Source organism: Anser brachyrhynchus, assembly GCF_964034855.1.
Source record: "Anser brachyrhynchus genome assembly, chromosome: 1".
NCBI classification, from domain to species: domain Eukaryota; kingdom Metazoa; phylum Chordata; class Aves; order Anseriformes; family Anatidae; genus Anser; species Anser brachyrhynchus.
Window position 1 is genome coordinate 103352909 of NC_137694.1, and position 17591 is coordinate 103370499.

The 17591-nt window shown below is 41.3% G+C and overlaps 1 long non-coding RNA gene across 4 annotated transcripts; it reads left to right on the top strand.

Moving 5' to 3' along the window:
• The first annotated feature begins 3893 nt into the window (after positions 1–3893).
• Positions 3894–13825, top strand: LOC308176594. Of its 4 annotated transcripts, none has more exons than XR_013938436.1 (4): positions 3894–3990; positions 4243–10606; positions 11286–11390; positions 12750–13825. It is a non-coding gene; the product is annotated as an uncharacterized lncRNA (long non-coding RNA). The 4 variants fall into 4 exon arrangements; XR_013938437.1 differs by lacking the exon at positions 3894–3990 and having other exon boundaries at positions 4276–4390; positions 4988–10606; XR_013938438.1 differs by lacking the exon at positions 3894–3990 and having other exon boundaries at positions 6210–7177; positions 11242–11390.
• Positions 13826–17591: the final 3766 nt, after the last annotated feature.

A 17591-nucleotide genomic window follows, 5' to 3' on the forward strand; every position in this document is an offset into this window, starting at 1 on the left:
TATTCAGCTGACTATCAACCAGTACTCCCAGGTCCTTCTCTGCCAGGCAGCTTTCCAACCACTCATCTCCCAGCCTGTAGCGCTGCTTGGGGTTGTTGCGCCCCAGGTGCAGGACCCGGCACTTGGCCTTGTTGAACTTCATGCAGTTGGCCTGAGCCCATCGATCCAGCCTATCCAGATCCTCCTGCAGAGCCTTCCTACCCTCGAGCAGATCGACACATGCACCTAACTTGGTGTCATCTGCAAACTTACTGAGGGTGCAGTCAATCCCCTCATCCAGGTCATCGATAAAAATATTAAAGGGGACTGGCCCCAGTACTGAGCCCTGGGGGACTCCACTAGTGACCCGCCTCCAACTGGATTTGACTCCAGTAAAGGTTAAGCTGCCTCTCTCCAGACCATGCCTAACCTTGTCCTGTTAAGAACTGTAAAAATTCTCTTTGGAAATAGATTATTAGTGCTGAGAAGAGCAGCTGAATGGTATCTACGTTCTGGTAACAGTTTACACCTTTTGCCTGCTTTCTGCAACACTGCATCTCTGACCACCTTCAAACCAGATTTGCAATGGGGCTCTAAGTGGCTTGATGGGTGGGAGGGAACATGACCTAGTTTGCATTTTCATCCAAATCCACATCTTCTGTTGCTAAGCCCTGCTGTCCAGTGGAGGTGTGTAGCAGGCACTGAGTATTTTAGGTTAGCAGAAAGATAAGGTAGTGAGGAACCTTCAGAGGTCTGTAATCAACTGCTCACAGTAGGCCTCATGTGAATGCTAGATCAGGGTGGCTGAGGGCCTTAAATGATTGTGCTCTGCAATTTCCATCTTTATTTTTTGTACTTCTTCTAACAGATGAAACAGTTGTAGGGCCTGTCACCACCAAAAGCACATCAGCAATTCAAGCAGGATCTTAGTTCTTTACCAATTACACGGGCATCACAGGACACAAACCAGGTCTTTCATAGGGCACTAGGCATATACTCAAAAGGTGGTTCGATACGTGTCATTTCACCTTCTTGCTGTGTTTCTTCTGTATTTCTTCCCTCAGCATTTTATTTATTTGCTTCCTAAGGCCCCAAGAAGTCGTAGAATCTCCTGCCTCTTGGCGTTGGCCTTCCTGAACACCCAACTGAGGAGGTACCAGCTAATGAAAATTTGTTCTGTGAGATCCCTCATACCTCTAGCTGCAGTGCTCTATTAGCTTCCATACTGCTGGGGGGTGTGTTGCCATTATATATATTTACTGCCATCATATACTTTCCCTTTTCTTGAGCTGCTGATCATTGTTATGATCCTGGGTTTTCTTGAGTTTCAGCACTCTGATCTCTTGTTTTGGGTACCAGGCTCCTCTTGCTTTTGCCTGTTTGTGCTGTGTTTTTTCAGTTCTGGAGGGACTGGAGCCATCCTTCTCTAGAAGAATGAATGCTCTAGGATTAGTAGTCTGAGGTAGGAGTCATGGAAAGAGCTTAAGGGCAAGCGTATAGTGGATACTATTGCATTCTCCAGGAACGTGTGCTTAAAGGCTACCTGATCTAGAAGTTGCATACTTCTGATGTATGTTTAACAGCCTTTGGAGAATTTATTCTGTCTTTTCAGGTTTTAAACCAGCGGGTGATTTTGGTCTCTCCAAAGCACTGTGCGTGCCCAGGAGAACTGTATTTAGATATGCAAAGTATTTTATTTTGTTTTAAGACTGTTACCTCTTGTGGTCCCCTACTTCTAGTACTGTATGATAGGGCAAATAATTGGTCTTGGGGTCAACCTCCTGTAGTTTTATTGATCTTTCACTCCCTTCTTTAGTGTCTCCTTTCTAAATAGGATGGTGCTAGTACAGCCCATTTCTCTCCAGGGGGAGCCCTTTCCCTAGCTCTGTACCCTGTGCTTCTGTATCTTTTCACTTTTACGGTATTATTTCTAATATCCTACATGCCGTAACTTGCTTCAAGGGCTCAGAACACAAACACCATGCCTCTTTCTTCTCTGAGTCAGACTCAGATCCTCAAAAATCTTTTGGCAGGCAAGTTTGTTGCTGTGGAAGAACAGAAAGCAGAGCAGTACTCCCCACCTGCAGCAAAAGAGACAGGCCAGCAAGACAGGACACTTTGTCACAGCAGCCTTTGGCAGCTTCTCCATATCTCTTGTTTACCTAGGCATGTGTTTCACTGCTCTCACAAAAGATAAAGAGAGAACCTTTTGCCCATCACCATTTTGCCTAATGTAGCAAAACTTTGGTATTTTCTGATGCACAACCTGATGTGGGAAGAACCTGTGGGAAGAATCTTTGGGAGGAACAAAATGCTGGATGCCTTTTCTGAATGCAAGACTTTTGTGAACAGGAGAGTCTTTCTTAGCCAAATGTGCTCTGTGGCTTGTTTCCTGGCATTGAGCATCAGATTAGCCTAAGCCTTCATGTTTGTGGATTCCAGGTTAGCAACCATGCTATGGAAACCCAGTTGAACATTTAATAAATGCAGGGACAGAAAGCAACCTTGTTTTCTGACATTTTGAACTAAAGCAATTATTTAGAGAAGGTATTGCCTTTTCCTTTATCTGTGAAGGGAACATTCTGGGAAGGAAATAACTAGAAAAGCTCTTCCCTTTCCTTGCTGTCTTCTGTATCACGTCCAGTGGAACTTATAAGGCTTTTGTCAGTCTGTATTTGCTTTGCCTCTTTACTATGCATCTTTTGTGGAGCTTACTCCCCATGCAGTGAGTGGATATTTGAAGCCCCCATTCAATAGGGTGTTATTGTCCCTCCTCCAGTCTTTGCTGTAAAAGTAGTGTTTTTCGGTCCACTTTACTGAGCACTGGCAAAGGGGGAATACAGCAAACACAGTAGCAAACAGGAAGGAAAAAAAAAAAAAAGAGGGGTCTGTATAAGATACAAGGCAAAAAAAGAAGGTGTCTTTTTCCTCAGGAGTTTAGCAGCGAATGTAGATTTGTCTTTTGTTGGGGGAGCTGGAGTTCTGTGGTCCAGTCATACGTTGCATTTTCAGGGATTTTTTTTAAATTTCATTTTTGAGAAAGGAGTCTGAGGCAAAAGTGTGAAGGAAACTTTTTGGTGAAGAATTACCTGACTGCTACTAACAAGCGTGAAAAAAAGAAGAACAAAACAAGCCCCCAAAAAACCCACTGTCCTGGTGCCTTGAGTCCATGACTACCAGGCAAAGTAGCAAATGGGAAATAGGGAGATGTAGTTCACGTGTGATTTCCACCCTCCCGCTGCCACGTACCACTGCCTATTTTAAAGTAAGGAATAAGAAAAGATGAATAATTACTGAGACAAAAACTAAAGTATCCATTGTGACAGAGAAGGTAGGTGTTTTAACCTCCTTACTGAAATAGTGTGGGGTTGAAGCACTTGATGAAGTGAGGAGGGGCTGAGGAAGCTGGATTTATTCAGCGTGGAATTAGAAAGGTTGGAGGACTGGAGGGTCTAATTGATGTCTGTCACTACCTAAAAGGAGATTTTAGGCAGCAAGACTCTTTTCAGAGGTATACAACAAAAAGACAGGAGGCAATAGAGGTGATAGAAACAGGTTGTGCAAGGAGAAATTCTGACAGGACATTGAGGAAAAAAATGTTTTTCTGAAGGTGGTATAGCACTGGCATAAGTGCCCAGAGGGGATGGGTGATTTCTGTCCTTTGGAGAAGTCCAGAAACCACCTCAAACAGGTTCTTCACTGCTGTGAGGTTTTACTGATCACGTCACCACCTTGCTTAAGTCCTGGGGTAGGACCTGCCAGTGCAATAACCTCAACATCAGTCTCTAAAGTGATAAGCCAGTAGAGTTTCCTCTGGAATTTCATTCTATGCAAAAGCAGTCAGCCTTTGTTTCCTGACCTTGCTCTTATTCAATGAGTAGTGTTTGACTATTTTAATGTGCTTTAAAATCTACAGATGGAAAAGCAGTGTGCCAGCATGCTGCAGTATTTTTCAGATGGAATAATCGTGACTCAGGGAAGAAGATCCCTTCTGCCGGAGGTACCTGCATTGTGAGTGAAATGCAGCACAGCTTCTACTATGGGGTCCGTGGCTGGGTCCTTTAAAAGCATTTTACTCTTCTGTTGGAGTAGAACCAGATTTATGGTGAAGTCTTTCACCACAGGGCATGGGCATATCTTACTAGGCTTGACCTGACTGAGATGGATTTTGGTGAAAGCTGTATTTGGCTTTCCAAGTGTCTTCATCACTGACTTTAAGGCTGTTATTTCTTATGACTTTATGTATATTGTGGTATTGGACAGTCTTTTTTGCAGGCTCTGTGACTGAAACGAATTTACAATTAGACTTCTTTAAAAGAAAACCAGACAACCAGCGGACAGGCTGTGGAGACATACCTGAAAATGTGAACCAGCTATGCTCTGATGCTAGCAGGCAAATGGAAAGAATCATGTAATTAATACCTTAAAATCACTTGCTTTTCAGTGCAATACTTAGTTAAAAGGTAGCATCTCTCAGCTATGGTTACGTACTGTTTGGCTGCTTGTTTTTAAAACAGTGTATGGGTTGGATGAAGTAGAAAAATATTGGGGTTGTTAATGGTCGATTGGTGTTGTCTTTTGTCTATAGTGCTAAATCTAGATAATTTGGGCTGATGGTTACGTCTGGACCACTTTCAAGCTGTATGTGTGAAACTCCCCCATTCTACTCTATTCATCAGCAGAGATGACTGATCCAGAAACATTTTTGAGTTAAGCAAGGATCAGTATTGGTCAGTCTTGTGTCTTCTGCTTATTTTTGGTCATTGTATTTTAATTTTTACTTCTGTTTTCTTCTTTTTTAATATATATATTTAATTATTTTATTTTAACCAAGATCTGTCTGTGGGCTTTCCTTAGCAATGTCTAGTGGGACGGGGAAGGAAGAGTGGGTCTGGAGGTGGAAGAAGCTTAATCCAATTTTTCTACCGTTTTTCCTTTTCCAGCACTGTGAAGTGGGTGCATGTGTGCCATCCACAGCTTAGTGTTAAATTATTTTTTCACCCCTCAGTCCAGAAGAAAATGGATTCCAGCAGTGCAATGAAGATGAAGGCAACCACAGAGGAAAAAAAAGTAAAGAAATGCTTGAGTGTTGATGTATTTGTAAATGACTCTCTGGGAGAAAAAAAAAATGCACTTTTAAAAAATAAACTCAGTATAAGGCTTAATAAAAATAAAGTTTTATGAAAAATATAAAAATCCTTTAGTTATTTTTGTATAAATATTTATTTATAAATATTTATTCATATTTAATAATCAATCTCCAACTCTTAGCTTCCCTTGTGGTACTCTGCTACATTCAGTGACTTTTACTTCCTTGTGCACAAAGCACAGTGTAAATGAGATAAGCGACTTGAAAATCCATTTTGTTTTTATCCTCATAGCACTGGAAAATATGGCCATTGAAACAAAGACCTCCTTTATTTATGAGCTTGTGAGTGTGTACACAGAGATCCTTTGCCAAGCTTTTGTGTCAACACATTTCATATGTAGTACCTTTTGATTTTCCTCAGTGCCACAAGAAGCCCCACTGCCAGCTTTGGTGCCCTGCAAAGAGAATGTGGGAGACCTTGGAGCTCACTGTTGCCTGCATCACTCAATAAACAACATACTGGCACGCGAGCAAGAATATCTATGTTTTTTATGACAGCATAAATTCCTCCTAGTCTGGGCCGTTTCAGTCCTTTTTGTTCTGAACTTTCCTCCCTTCTGAGTGCTCATTCTCCCTTCTCTTTCCGCATGGTGGGCACGGTGGCTCAGGCTGCAAAACCGCTCTTTTTGCTTGGGAAGTTTTCTACCAGATCAGCATCCTGAAACTTGCTCATTGCATAAAGAAATGAGCATTACGTTCTGCACAAGAAAAAGTGAAAATGCCCTCTAAATAATTAGTAGTTACAGCAGTACCTGAAACACAGCTGTTGATTTTGATGCTAGTAGCTGGGATGGAGTTTGCCTGCTAAAGGATGAGTGATCTTTTTTTATAGATAAATATAAATTAGGTCAATAATTTTTCAATGGACATAACTCCAAATGGTTGAAAATATTTTGTGTTCTAACTTTTCTCTTGTACAAAGGAGTTGAAAAATAAGTCAGGAACTTGGTTGGTAAGTCACTTCCATTTCAGGTAACCCAATATCGTGCAGCTACCCAGTTAGTGGAAATTTTACATTGAGTTTGTTGACTAAAATGGAAGTATTGAAGTGCTGTTCTGTGATGTTGGAATGTTTGGGTGGTTTGGCAGGGTTGTTTTGTGTTACTGATGAAGTAATACTTTGAGCTGTAATAACAGCGATGTGACAGCAGTGTAACAGAGTTATGACGCAAGTTTGACAGCAGTGATTTTTGGAGCCAAATATAATATTAGTCTACATTCTTCAAAATACTTTAGAAATTAGAAGTTATATATGTTTCGTAAAATAAGGTCTAAAAAACGTGGTCTTTAGATCTTTCTTTGGATTGATGCCTCTGGAAGTTGGGGCATCCTGCTTCTCTTGCATGGTATTAAAATCAGCAGCTGCTCCACTTTTGTCAGCAAAGAATGCTGGTTCAGCATCTTGATTTTTGGCTCAAGTAAATTTTTGGCTTGTGCTCATTCAAAAATGAACCTATCAGTGATAATAAATGTATGTATTTGGATATACCTAATCTCAGTCTTGTCTGGCAGTGATTGGAGCCCTTGGTTCTTCTTTGTTGTCTTAAACTCTCATGGACCGAAGTCTTGGTGCTAATCTGACCAGTGACCAAGAACAGGCGAGGCCTGGAACAGAAGCAGTAGGCAGAATTGAGAACCAGGATGTAGTGCCCTGGCAGGGACTTCTGTCTGTCTTCATCCAAACTGAGGAACTGTCTGTGTATGTCCCCTCGGTGTCTGACAGTATGCGTGAGAGCTTGCAGTGGGTCCATTTTATCAGCTGGTGATGAGCTGCTGGGGACAATTACACGGCTGCAGCACTGAGGGGTGAGGAAGGAGGGGCACTTCACGGCCTGCAAGGAAGCGGCTAGTGCCCGTTTCCCACTGAGCCTGCCCCGCATTCCTGGTGTAGCTGTTCTGGGCAATGGGGGGTGAGGGAAATCCTCAGGGGCAGCGTAGCCAATCTTGATGCTCTCAAGTAACCAGCACATGATCTCATAGAGGGTCTGTCCAACCTGTACTCTTGGCAGGTGAGGTGGGAGCCCTCATGGCTGCCTTTCATGTCTTCAGGTGAGTCCGGAGGGGCCTGTCCAACCTGACCCCTGGGAAAACATCTGGGAGCAATCTGTGGCTGTTGTGCTTCAGTTGGCCTTGTCTGGGGGAGAAGTAACAAGGCAGAGTGTTTTGGAAAGGAAAGGGAGGCTACACATTTGCTGAGAAAGGAGGACTAGTGTCTGTGCGTAGAGGAGTGCTGAGGTGCAGTGAAGGATGACAGCAGGTCAGGTCCCTGGACTTTGTCTAGCACTTTCTTGAGAACCTAGTTAAGGAGAAATGGGGAGGTGAGCGCAGAAATCATCAAAGGAATTGATATGTGTACTTAGATAGAACTGAGCATCCAGGATGTTGATTTTAGGCTTGCAGAGCTCCAGGTTTAGTTCTTGTACCTGCAGTTTCTAAATAAAGCTGGTTTGCTGCTGGAGGAGCTGACCTTCTTTTTCTCCAGCTGCTGAAGGTCAGATCCCAGTGCAGAGGAGTTCTCATCTCAGAGTGCACCAGTAAGATGTGATGCTGGCATGCTTTTATGTTCAGACCCACTTAACAAGTGCAAATTAGCTAAAACCAACCCAGCTCCAGGGGCAGGCTGGTTCCCTTCTAGCTGAGAATGGAACAAGTAATGTTGCTACACAGTAGCATAAAACATATGACGTAAAACTCAGTGCAAAGTGGCATAGGAGAGGAAGGTTGATATAGTTTTAAAATGAAATGACTGTTTTTATGTGGTCCTATTGCTACAGCTGCAGAAGCACCCAAATAAATTTCTCCCAGTTTTTGTGTGAGTGCTACTTGTGATGACATGGAGCATAAAAGACGCTGGTATCACGTCTCCAGGATTCTTAAGTTAGTGACCCTTAGTTTTGGATGCATCTTCTGTATGCTTTTGAAGCTGACAGTGATATTCTTTTCATTCTGTCCACCTCTGTCAGTCACTAGGACTTACCCTTTTTTGTCTCCTTTCATAGCTGTTTTATGGCTCCACCCGTTCTTTATCTTCCCACAATGTCTTGATGCTGTAGATCATCCTTTTATTTAGTCTTGGTGGAGGCCATCCCTTTGTTTTAGGTTGTCCCTTCTTTGTTCCGTCTTCTAATCTGAATTTCCTGAGAAGCTGCATGTTGACGTGCTTGATGACATTGATCTAGGTGCCGCTAATACCTGCCACACTTACAGTAAAACTCCTGCTATTCATTTCTTTTGGTACTTCTACTCAGAGACCAACCCCTTCATTCTCCACTCAGGTCAATCTTAATGTTTCCATTACAAATGTCTGTGAAAGGAAAACTGAAGGAATTTAGCTTCTTTCAAATCCAGTTCCTGGCATTTTGACTTCTTCTTCCAGTAAGTCCACATCCTCCTCACAAAGTTAAAATCTCAAGCTTCCTTTCTGCTACTGTGAATTACTGTACCTTAGTAATCTTAAGTACTGTCCCTCGTTATTTAATCCCCTGCACCATCTAAATTTTCTAGACGTGGACTCCATGACTGGCCTTGATCACTTTTGGTTCCCACTCAAACTGTAGTTCTATTAAAATTGGGCACTTGAGAGGGTGCTAGGATGATTTTCTTGCTGTCTGAGCCTTGGAGTAGATTCTCAGATCCTCTTTTGAGTATCTTGCTGAAAGTGTTGGCACATCTCAATTTGTATTTGCTGATGGTGGAGATTTTCCTGGTTCTGTGATACTTTTCATATAAAATACTTCTTGATTTCAAAGAGGAATAAAGCTAACCAAAAGTTCCTTTCCTGTTTACAAGTAATTTTTGTGCAGTTGCATTCAGAATGGAAAATACAGAAGGTGACCTTTATTTTTTAAATAGAAGGTATCCTAACAGGAAATACCACATCTCAACTGCTCTGAAATCCCTGAACCATACAGCCATCCTGCCAGGGGTGATAATGAGCCACAGGTGGAGAGGAAAGGGGGTGAACTCCTTTCATGAGTGTCATTCAGGCTGTACTGAGCAGGATTGGCCAAAGACTGGCCAGTTGGATCCTCCATTGGCCTGGTAACTTTCTGGAACAGTAGAAAATTACTTCCCACCTCTAACCCCTGTTTTTTGATTGGGGATTTTTTTTTATTTTTTATTTTTTTAAATGAAGTACTATTGAGTTAAACTTATGGAGAAGCCCAACAAATGCCCAAACCCCCTGCTCTTTGGCATGAAATAAAAGTGGCAGGAAAGGAGGGGGAGGGTGGGTAGAGTGGAGTGGGAACTTCCACTTTCCAGCAGCAACGAGTTCAGCAGGGAGAGATCATTGCAGCACAAGAAATGGTGCAATTTGGCAACACAGTAAAGCTGATTGCACAGATAGCATCTGTTAGAAACTGAGGTCTTGCTGCTTTCCTCCAAAGCCCAGAATGTACATTTCTATTGCTCTGCTTTCAACCTTTCAATTGCAGAATAGCAAAGGAATGAACCATGTGGAAAACCAAAACCAAACCAAAACAAAAAAACCACACAAAACAACAACAACAACAAATAAACCAAAACAAACAACAACAACACCAACAACAAAACACAGCCAAATCTACCAAACAAATAAAACCCCACATTTTTGTGCTACCTTAGATCTGTGAGTTTGGCACACCATTGGCTCAGAGAAGCAGTAACTAAAGAGATGCAGCAGGAGGGTTTGGGTGAAGCTAGTGGCCCTCTTCTTTTGGTGGAGGTGAACTCTCTCCCTGCCTCAGCTCCCTGTTTTCTCCAGTAACGTCCTACCTGGCAGTAGGGGTCACTTAAACATCATCCTAAATCTTTCAGTGAAGCTAAACATTTGCTCATTTGCTTTTACCACTATTGCAGAGGGTTTTTTTTGTTTTTTGTTTTTTTGTTTTTAACTATTTTATATATATATAAATATATATATTTACACCATCATTGTAATTTATCCGTCTATTGCTTGATTTCAAAATTCTGAGATGGATGTTTCTGGAAAAACAGTCTTCTGTTTTTCACTGCTATGGATATTTGCAAGATCTGGATTGCTCTTGAACTAGCAAAGATCTCCTTTTTTCCTTCCACAGTAGCATAGCTTGTCAGCACGCTAACCAATTAACATATGTGAGAACATGTTTCAGAGTAAAACTGCAATTCAGAAAATAGTTAAAAATGTTCCTACTGCAGCTCTGCCAGAGCTGCCTCCTTCTGCTTTACTAGCTCTGCGTCCCTGTGACTTCTCAAATGGCTACGTAGAAGGGTAGGTGGAAAGTGAGTTTAAAGCAAGCTATTCAATTGCCACCTCTGTCACCTGAATATTGTCAGCGAATATAGGGACTCCAAGTGCGTAATAATGCAAGTCCAAGGTAGGACAGGTCAGAGGGAAGCTTTTTTTAAACTATGATTGTAGTGAAAGCACATTCAGACAGCAACTCCCCCTATACCCCTGTTCTTTGCCAAGTGACTGCAGAGACCTGACTATACTGTTTCAAAGAAAAGGAAGAGGTAAGGAAAAAAATCATTCTAATGCTAACAAAGCTACCTCTACATCCTCGGGATGGATGGACTCCAGACAATAACTTACATGTTAACAAGGCAATATATCCATGCATGGGGGAGACGGCAGTTAACAAGCTACTTGAGGAGTTCACAATTGTAACAATATGGAGATGGCTCTCGGTGGAGCCTGTAAGAGTGGCACATCCAGTATGATCTTAGCTGAGAAGTGGGGATTGGGAACAATCACAGACTGCTAGATTTTAATCAAAAAGAATGCTATTTTAGTTATTGCAAACTTCTTAGCAAGACCTCTAATATCTTAAATAGTAATATTTTTGCTATCAACATATGTCACATGGAAACCCTTTGGAAGACTAACGTGTATTAGATGCACTTCATAAGTAAGCAAAAATGTAAAATGCAGCAAGAAAAAATTTCTACAGTCTATCCATCACAAAATGTTTGATGTGCTTTTATTACTGTGGTCTGGTTGACTTCTAGAGAGTAAAGAAAAACAAGAATCAAGAGACTAAATTTTATCAAGGTGGTTGCTGTTCAATGGCCTTTTGAACCAGAGCAGGAAGTAGAAATAGAAAAACAAAAAAGTTTCACTAGGTTTAACAAGAATTCTGATCCTTGAGGGTGATATCAACTACTTCTCACTTCTGATGGGGTGTTTCGCAAGACTTCTGTGCGAGCTATAAATCTAGGTGAGCTGCGCCTTGTGAATGAACACACCAGACTGGAGGAAGTGCCAACAACTCTCCACATCTGAGAAGCTGGCATTGAGGTGAGATGCATGCTTTTTATGTGAAAACTTTAAATGGCTTCTTGGGTGGCTACCATGAAATGAAGTTGAAGAGGAAGAGATTTTAGTTTGGGATGAGAGCTACAACATGTATGTGTGGATCTGATGTCTGTCATTTACAGAAGCTTGATGCACCCTTCAGGTAATGAGAAGAACATTACAGGATAACCATACCTAGTAAAGGTATGGTTATACAACCAACAGCCAACTCCTATTTCTAAAATAATTCTCAAATGCAGTGTCAATCATGAATTGAAAGACTCGTTGTAAGAGACTAAGAAGCTAAAACAAAAGAATGTCTCAAAAACTCAGCAGAAAAGGGTGATACGGTCAGAAAAGAGGATCCTGCTAGGGCCAGATAGTGCTTTTCTAGGCCAACTTCCTTATCCTGGGTAACCTTCTGAGATATCTTTTGGTGTCCGTGGTTCTGGCAGTTGCAGTAGGAAAGGTATTAGCAATCTGCCACCCCAATTCCTCCCTCCCCTCAAGAAGATTGTGGGACACAGGCTGCACATAGTACCATACAAAGCAGGAACTGGAGGTGGGGACTAGCTGTAATTAGTATACAAAGTGGGAACTGGAGTTGGGTCCAGCTTATAAATAGTGCGACTCAGAAGGGCTTTGCGTGCACCCACCACCATCGCAGACAGAACAGGAACTGGACCAGAGACGTCGCTGGAACCCAGGGTGGTAATCTGGACCTTTCCTCTACCTCTATCTTTCTCTATCTTCCTCTCTCTCTCCTATGCTATGGGCTATTCAGCCCTTTGTGAAATAACAAGTTTTAAATAGCTCCCATTATAGATTACAAGGTTTAATCAATTTCTGCAAGAATAGCTTTTGCTATTTTATTAACTTTTGCTAAAAGCTAATAACACCAAACAATTGATTGAAAAGTTTTATGTCACTTTAATTTTCTCCAAGGGTAGCTTGAATGTTGGCAGTCTCCAAGAGGGTTTTCTAGGACAGCCCTCTCCAGGCCCCCACACTCATCACCAGTCCTTTATTTTATTTAATTACTTATTGAATAGGATATTCCAATAAGATACTAAACTTAGATGTCATTTGAACACACACGTAAACCAATAAACACAACTAACTAAGACCCAATAGATTCGATGCACATCTCATTTTACACTTAACTTTTTCTTTCAAATTCAAATTTCTACATCATACCCTCAGCCTTGTCCAGCAGTTGTTTTATTCATAGAATAAAATGAGAACTGTTAGCTAGAACTGTTTTAATTGTCCCATTCTTCTTTTTTCTGCTCCATTGTCTTCTGTCTTTCGTGGAAAGGCTTCTTACAAGTATTGTTTGCTTTCTATTTTCCTTTTCTGCAGGCTGTCATCTAACTTCTACAGTAACAAGTCCAAATTACGGAAGCACTGCTGAGATGGGGAAAATCATCATTTATGAGCATGCCAACTTCCAGGGGTACTCCAAAGAACTCACCAGAAACGTTGCCAATCTGAAAGATATAGATTGGAATGACTGCGTCTCCTCAGTGAAAGTGATTGGACAACCTTGGGTGGCTTATGAGCACATGAACTATACAGGCCAGTTACTGGTATTTGAGGAGGGAGAGCATAGCTTTGTTGGTAGAGAGATGAATGACAAAATCACTTCTCTGATGTTGATTACTGAAAATTTGCACAATCCACAGATCACTATCTATGAACATGACCAATATCAAGGGAAGAGCAGGGTGATAAGAGAAGCAACCAATTTGGCTAGGGGTCATGACAATGACATGGTGTCTTCTCACAAAGTCCAGCGAGGTGCCTGGCTCTTGTGTGAACATAGCGATGGAAGTGGTTTTCGCTACATTGCACGAGAGCATGAACACCTTCCAAGTTACAGAGCAATCAATTTCAATGACAAGCTTTCATTTCTGCGTCCCCTTCTCCCTGGAAGGCATTGTCACTGATGGATTGCAAATTCTGAAATCCTAAGGGTAGATGTAGCCCTAGCAAAAAGGATGGAACCTAGATCTCTCTGCTTTTTTTATTTCCCCTTATGCCATAGAAATACTGAATGGGAGAGCTCTCTTTTATGCTATGCTGCAGATGTGTATTTCTCAGTCCTGTCTTGCGCTGTTCTCCTTCCCAATGATGCCACTGAATGTAAGAACTATCATATTTAGTCCTATAAAAAAAAACCTCAATGATAAGAGACGTGCCAGGGGTGTGTAACCTATTAAACCTGTAACTAGCATTCCAAAGTACTAAACCATGTAATGTGAAAGTGTTGCATGTTGCTTCTGTTGCTATATGCATAAGCACATATATAGTGTATAACCAGAATTGCTGACTTTATATTCTTCTTTACAATACTCTTGCTTCCCAATGACCTCTGCAATTTTTTCTTCTATTCCATTTTGCGTTGTTACCAATAAAGAAGATATTGCAGGCAAGAATGGCTGTATTTTATGGATTGTTTGTGGTTTAACAGATAAATATTGCCCTTATGTGATGAGATTTCTGTGTATTAAGAGAATGGTTCACCCAGTCAGATCAACGAAAAAGATTTCAAAGTCTTCTGAAAGGTTTTATTTCCTTCCATTTTCATTTGTCAGTAACATTAGTCTCAGGCATGACTCAATGTGATGTCACTCAACGTGATCTTGTTAAGTCATCGTCTTATTTAAGATTAAGCTTTGTTAGAGCATTGCATTATATCAATAAATATATTGCTGCTTCTCTCCCATGAGAGAAGTATATAATTCCATTTGTGACATTCAACCAGACTTGAAGTCTTGGTGAGCATGCTGATATTGCTATCATCATGGCCAAACACAAACCTGGAAACTTTACTGAATTATCACAATATTGATTCTATCTTAAGGCACTGATCATAGTAACAATTTACTGTCTTATAATGCTCTCAAATATATAATCAAATGGAAATTTCTGATAAATTTGAATTGATTGGTTGACCGCAATAGGAAATCCCGAGGATTTTTAAACCCTTTTTATCTTGATATGAGGTGATGTTTATTTTGAAGTCACAGTGTTTCAATCAGAATGGAAAAACCTTTTCTTCCAAAGAAACCCTTTCTTCCAAAACATTATAATAATCTTGAGAAGTGCCGTGTGGTACATTCTACTTCTACCACAGGGCTGACTTAAATGCTAGATCAGGTAGCTAAGTGCCTTCTGGCGTACTGAGTAGTGATGTGGTTTATCACCACCAAAAACATGCAAGGAATCCCAACAGGCCCTCTTTGTTCTTTACCAATTCCATGAACATCACTGAACACAAAGGACATCTTTTGTTGGGTAAAGAGGCAAATAGGGCATGAAGATGCAAGCTACCAGAAGCAGAGAGATACAGGAGAAGGAATGCTGAAGAATCTGTAGTTCAGTGTTTTGCAAGCCACAAAACTGCCTGGAGGATGACCCATCTACTGTTCAGAGTTCCTTCAAGATTATGATCGTATTTTTACTCTTTACTTCCAAAGTGGCACACTAAAAACTACATGACAGAGTAACTTTCAAGATAATTTGCAATTAATTGCAAGATATGGGATCACATATTTCAGAAACTGTTTTGCCATATACTGGTTTACCTGGAGAATGCAGAGTTGCAGTACTGAAACATCACTGTTGAATGTCAGCTGCGCTCTCTGAGTCCTATTGTGGCAGTTGTGCAGCTCTGTATTGCAAAGTTTGTCTGTCTGAGTGCTGAACTCCTGTTTGCCACTCTGTTCTTGTATTTATAGCTAGAAGTAAAACCTACAGCGTGCAGTGCTATCTATCATCTGCTGGGCATTGTCCTATTTTAAAACAAACGTTGGCCACTTGTGGTCCTTTTCTAGGCTCATGTGGGTGGATGCAAATGTACAGTATACAAATACACACCTCCCTGGAGGTGTTCAAGACCAGGTTAGATGAGGCCCTGAGCAACCTGACCTAGTGGGTGGCAGGGCAGGGGAGTTGGAGCTAGATGATCTTTAATGTCCCTTCCAGCTGAAGCCGTTCTATGATTCCATGATTCTATGATCATTCAGGGTTCATGTGTGGTGGGACACTTCTTACTACTTTGGAGACAATTTCTGGGTTCCTTGCTTTATTCGCCACAGATCTTCTTTTGAAAGGACTCCAAAACTCAATTCAAAGAACACTGAGAATTGTATCTACTCTAGGCCAAAATAATTTGGACACTGAGAAATTTTCTGAGAAAGCCAACTGTACAAAAAGAAAAGAAATAGTTAAATCCCTTAAACACTTCCAGGGATGGGGCATCCACAGCTTCCCTGGGCAACCTGTTCCAGTGCCTCACCACCCCTCACACTTCTTCAGTGCCTCACTCTTCTTCAGCAGAAGAATTTCCTCCTAATCTCTAAACTAAATCTCCCCTCTTTTAGTTTAAAGCCATTACCCCCAGTCCTATCACTATACTCTTTGATGAATAGTCCCTCCCCAGCTTTCCTGTCCCCTTTAGGTATTGGAAAGCCACTATAAGGTTTCCCCTAGTCCCTCTTAAACTAGGCATAGTATAAATATAGAGTAAAAACAGGGATTCCAAAATAAACAATCATTTAAAAACGTTCATAGAGGGGATTATTACTTATCTGACTTGTGGAAAATGGACTCTACAATCAGTAAGACTGTAAAGTAGGTAAGTTTATTCAGCGCTGGGCAGCATAGGGGGTAGTCCCACCAAAGTCGTGCGCACCCGACGTGGCAATTTGCCATGGTTATATGCAGTAAAGAGTTACATATGCATTAAGTTTCACAATGTGCCTATACATATGCATAACCTGTCCCCGCTTCATATTAAAATTAGTTCCAAGGAGTCATTTCCATAAGCTCCTCCCATCTGCGCTTGCGCAGTGTCTCCTGGCGGTGGTCTCTGGGGGTCGTGGGGATGAAGATTGATGACTCTTCCTCGTCACCACAAGTTGACCTCTTGTCTTTGCACAGACTCAGTTGCTCCTTGGCTCTTGCCCATCCACAGGACCAGTTTCTGCCAGTTTCTTAAGACAGGCTCACACGCTTATTAAGAGACTAACCTTGGTATGAGGGAGGGAGTTAGGAGAATCTTATCAAGTAGAGATAGAGCGCTGATGGCATTAAACTAGGATGCTACTTAGTGTCTTTGCTAACTGTGCTGCATTGTGCAAGTTAACTAAAGCAAGAAGCCTTGGGCCCCTTACCAAGGTCAGTCTCCTAATAAGAGTGTGAGTGTGAGAGTGGCAACCACCACCAGGAGACACTGCGCAAGCGCAGATGGGAGGAGCTTATGGAAATGACTCCTTGGAACTAATTTTAATATGAAGCGGGGACAGGTTATGCATATATATAGGCGCATTGTGAAACTTCATGCATATGTAACTTTTTACTGCATATAACCATGGCAAATTGCCGCGCTGGGTGCGCACGACTTTGGTGGGACTACCCCCAGTGCTTCCCAGCGCTGAATAAACATATCTACTGTCCAATCTTAGTGATTGTGGAGTCCGTTTTCCGCAAGTCAGTTAAGGGGCCCAAGGCTTCTTGCTTTAATTAATTTGCACAATGCACAATAGTTAGCAGAGATATTAAGCAGCATCTACTAGTTTAATACTGTCAGCGCTCTATCTCTACTTGATAAGATTCTCCTAAATCCCTCTCTCATATCCACAGTAAAGTACAATATACATTTGAACAGAATTCTGAATAAGGAAAGCTTGTAACCTGTGTTATTCTAGAAAGAAATATCTAGAGAGAGATCAAACAGGATGCACATCACTAAGAAGTGATACAAAAATGTACATAGTACATTTAAGTATAGTACACATACATAGTACATAGTACGAAAAGTACACAATTCACCAGAATAATCCAGCATTTTGATAATAAAAAGTTAGGATGCACTGATGATTTATCACACATGAAGTGTAGTATGAAGGTTTACAACATGGTGTTTACCTAGCTAGCAGGTAGTGGCCATAGAATTCATTCATGTTCTGTTATTAGATGGTTCTTTTCCATTCTTGTTTTTCATTGGTTTTAGTGTTAAAACATTTGGGAGTTTTGCACATATACTGCATGAGAGTGGTGATCTCTTATCAGAAGAAGCTGTTGAGACATTTTCTTATCAGAGATGTTGAGACATCTTATCAGAGATGCTGAGATATATTCTTATCAGAAGAACCTATTGTGATATGTCTGCAAAAATATCTTTTTGAAATTCGTGGC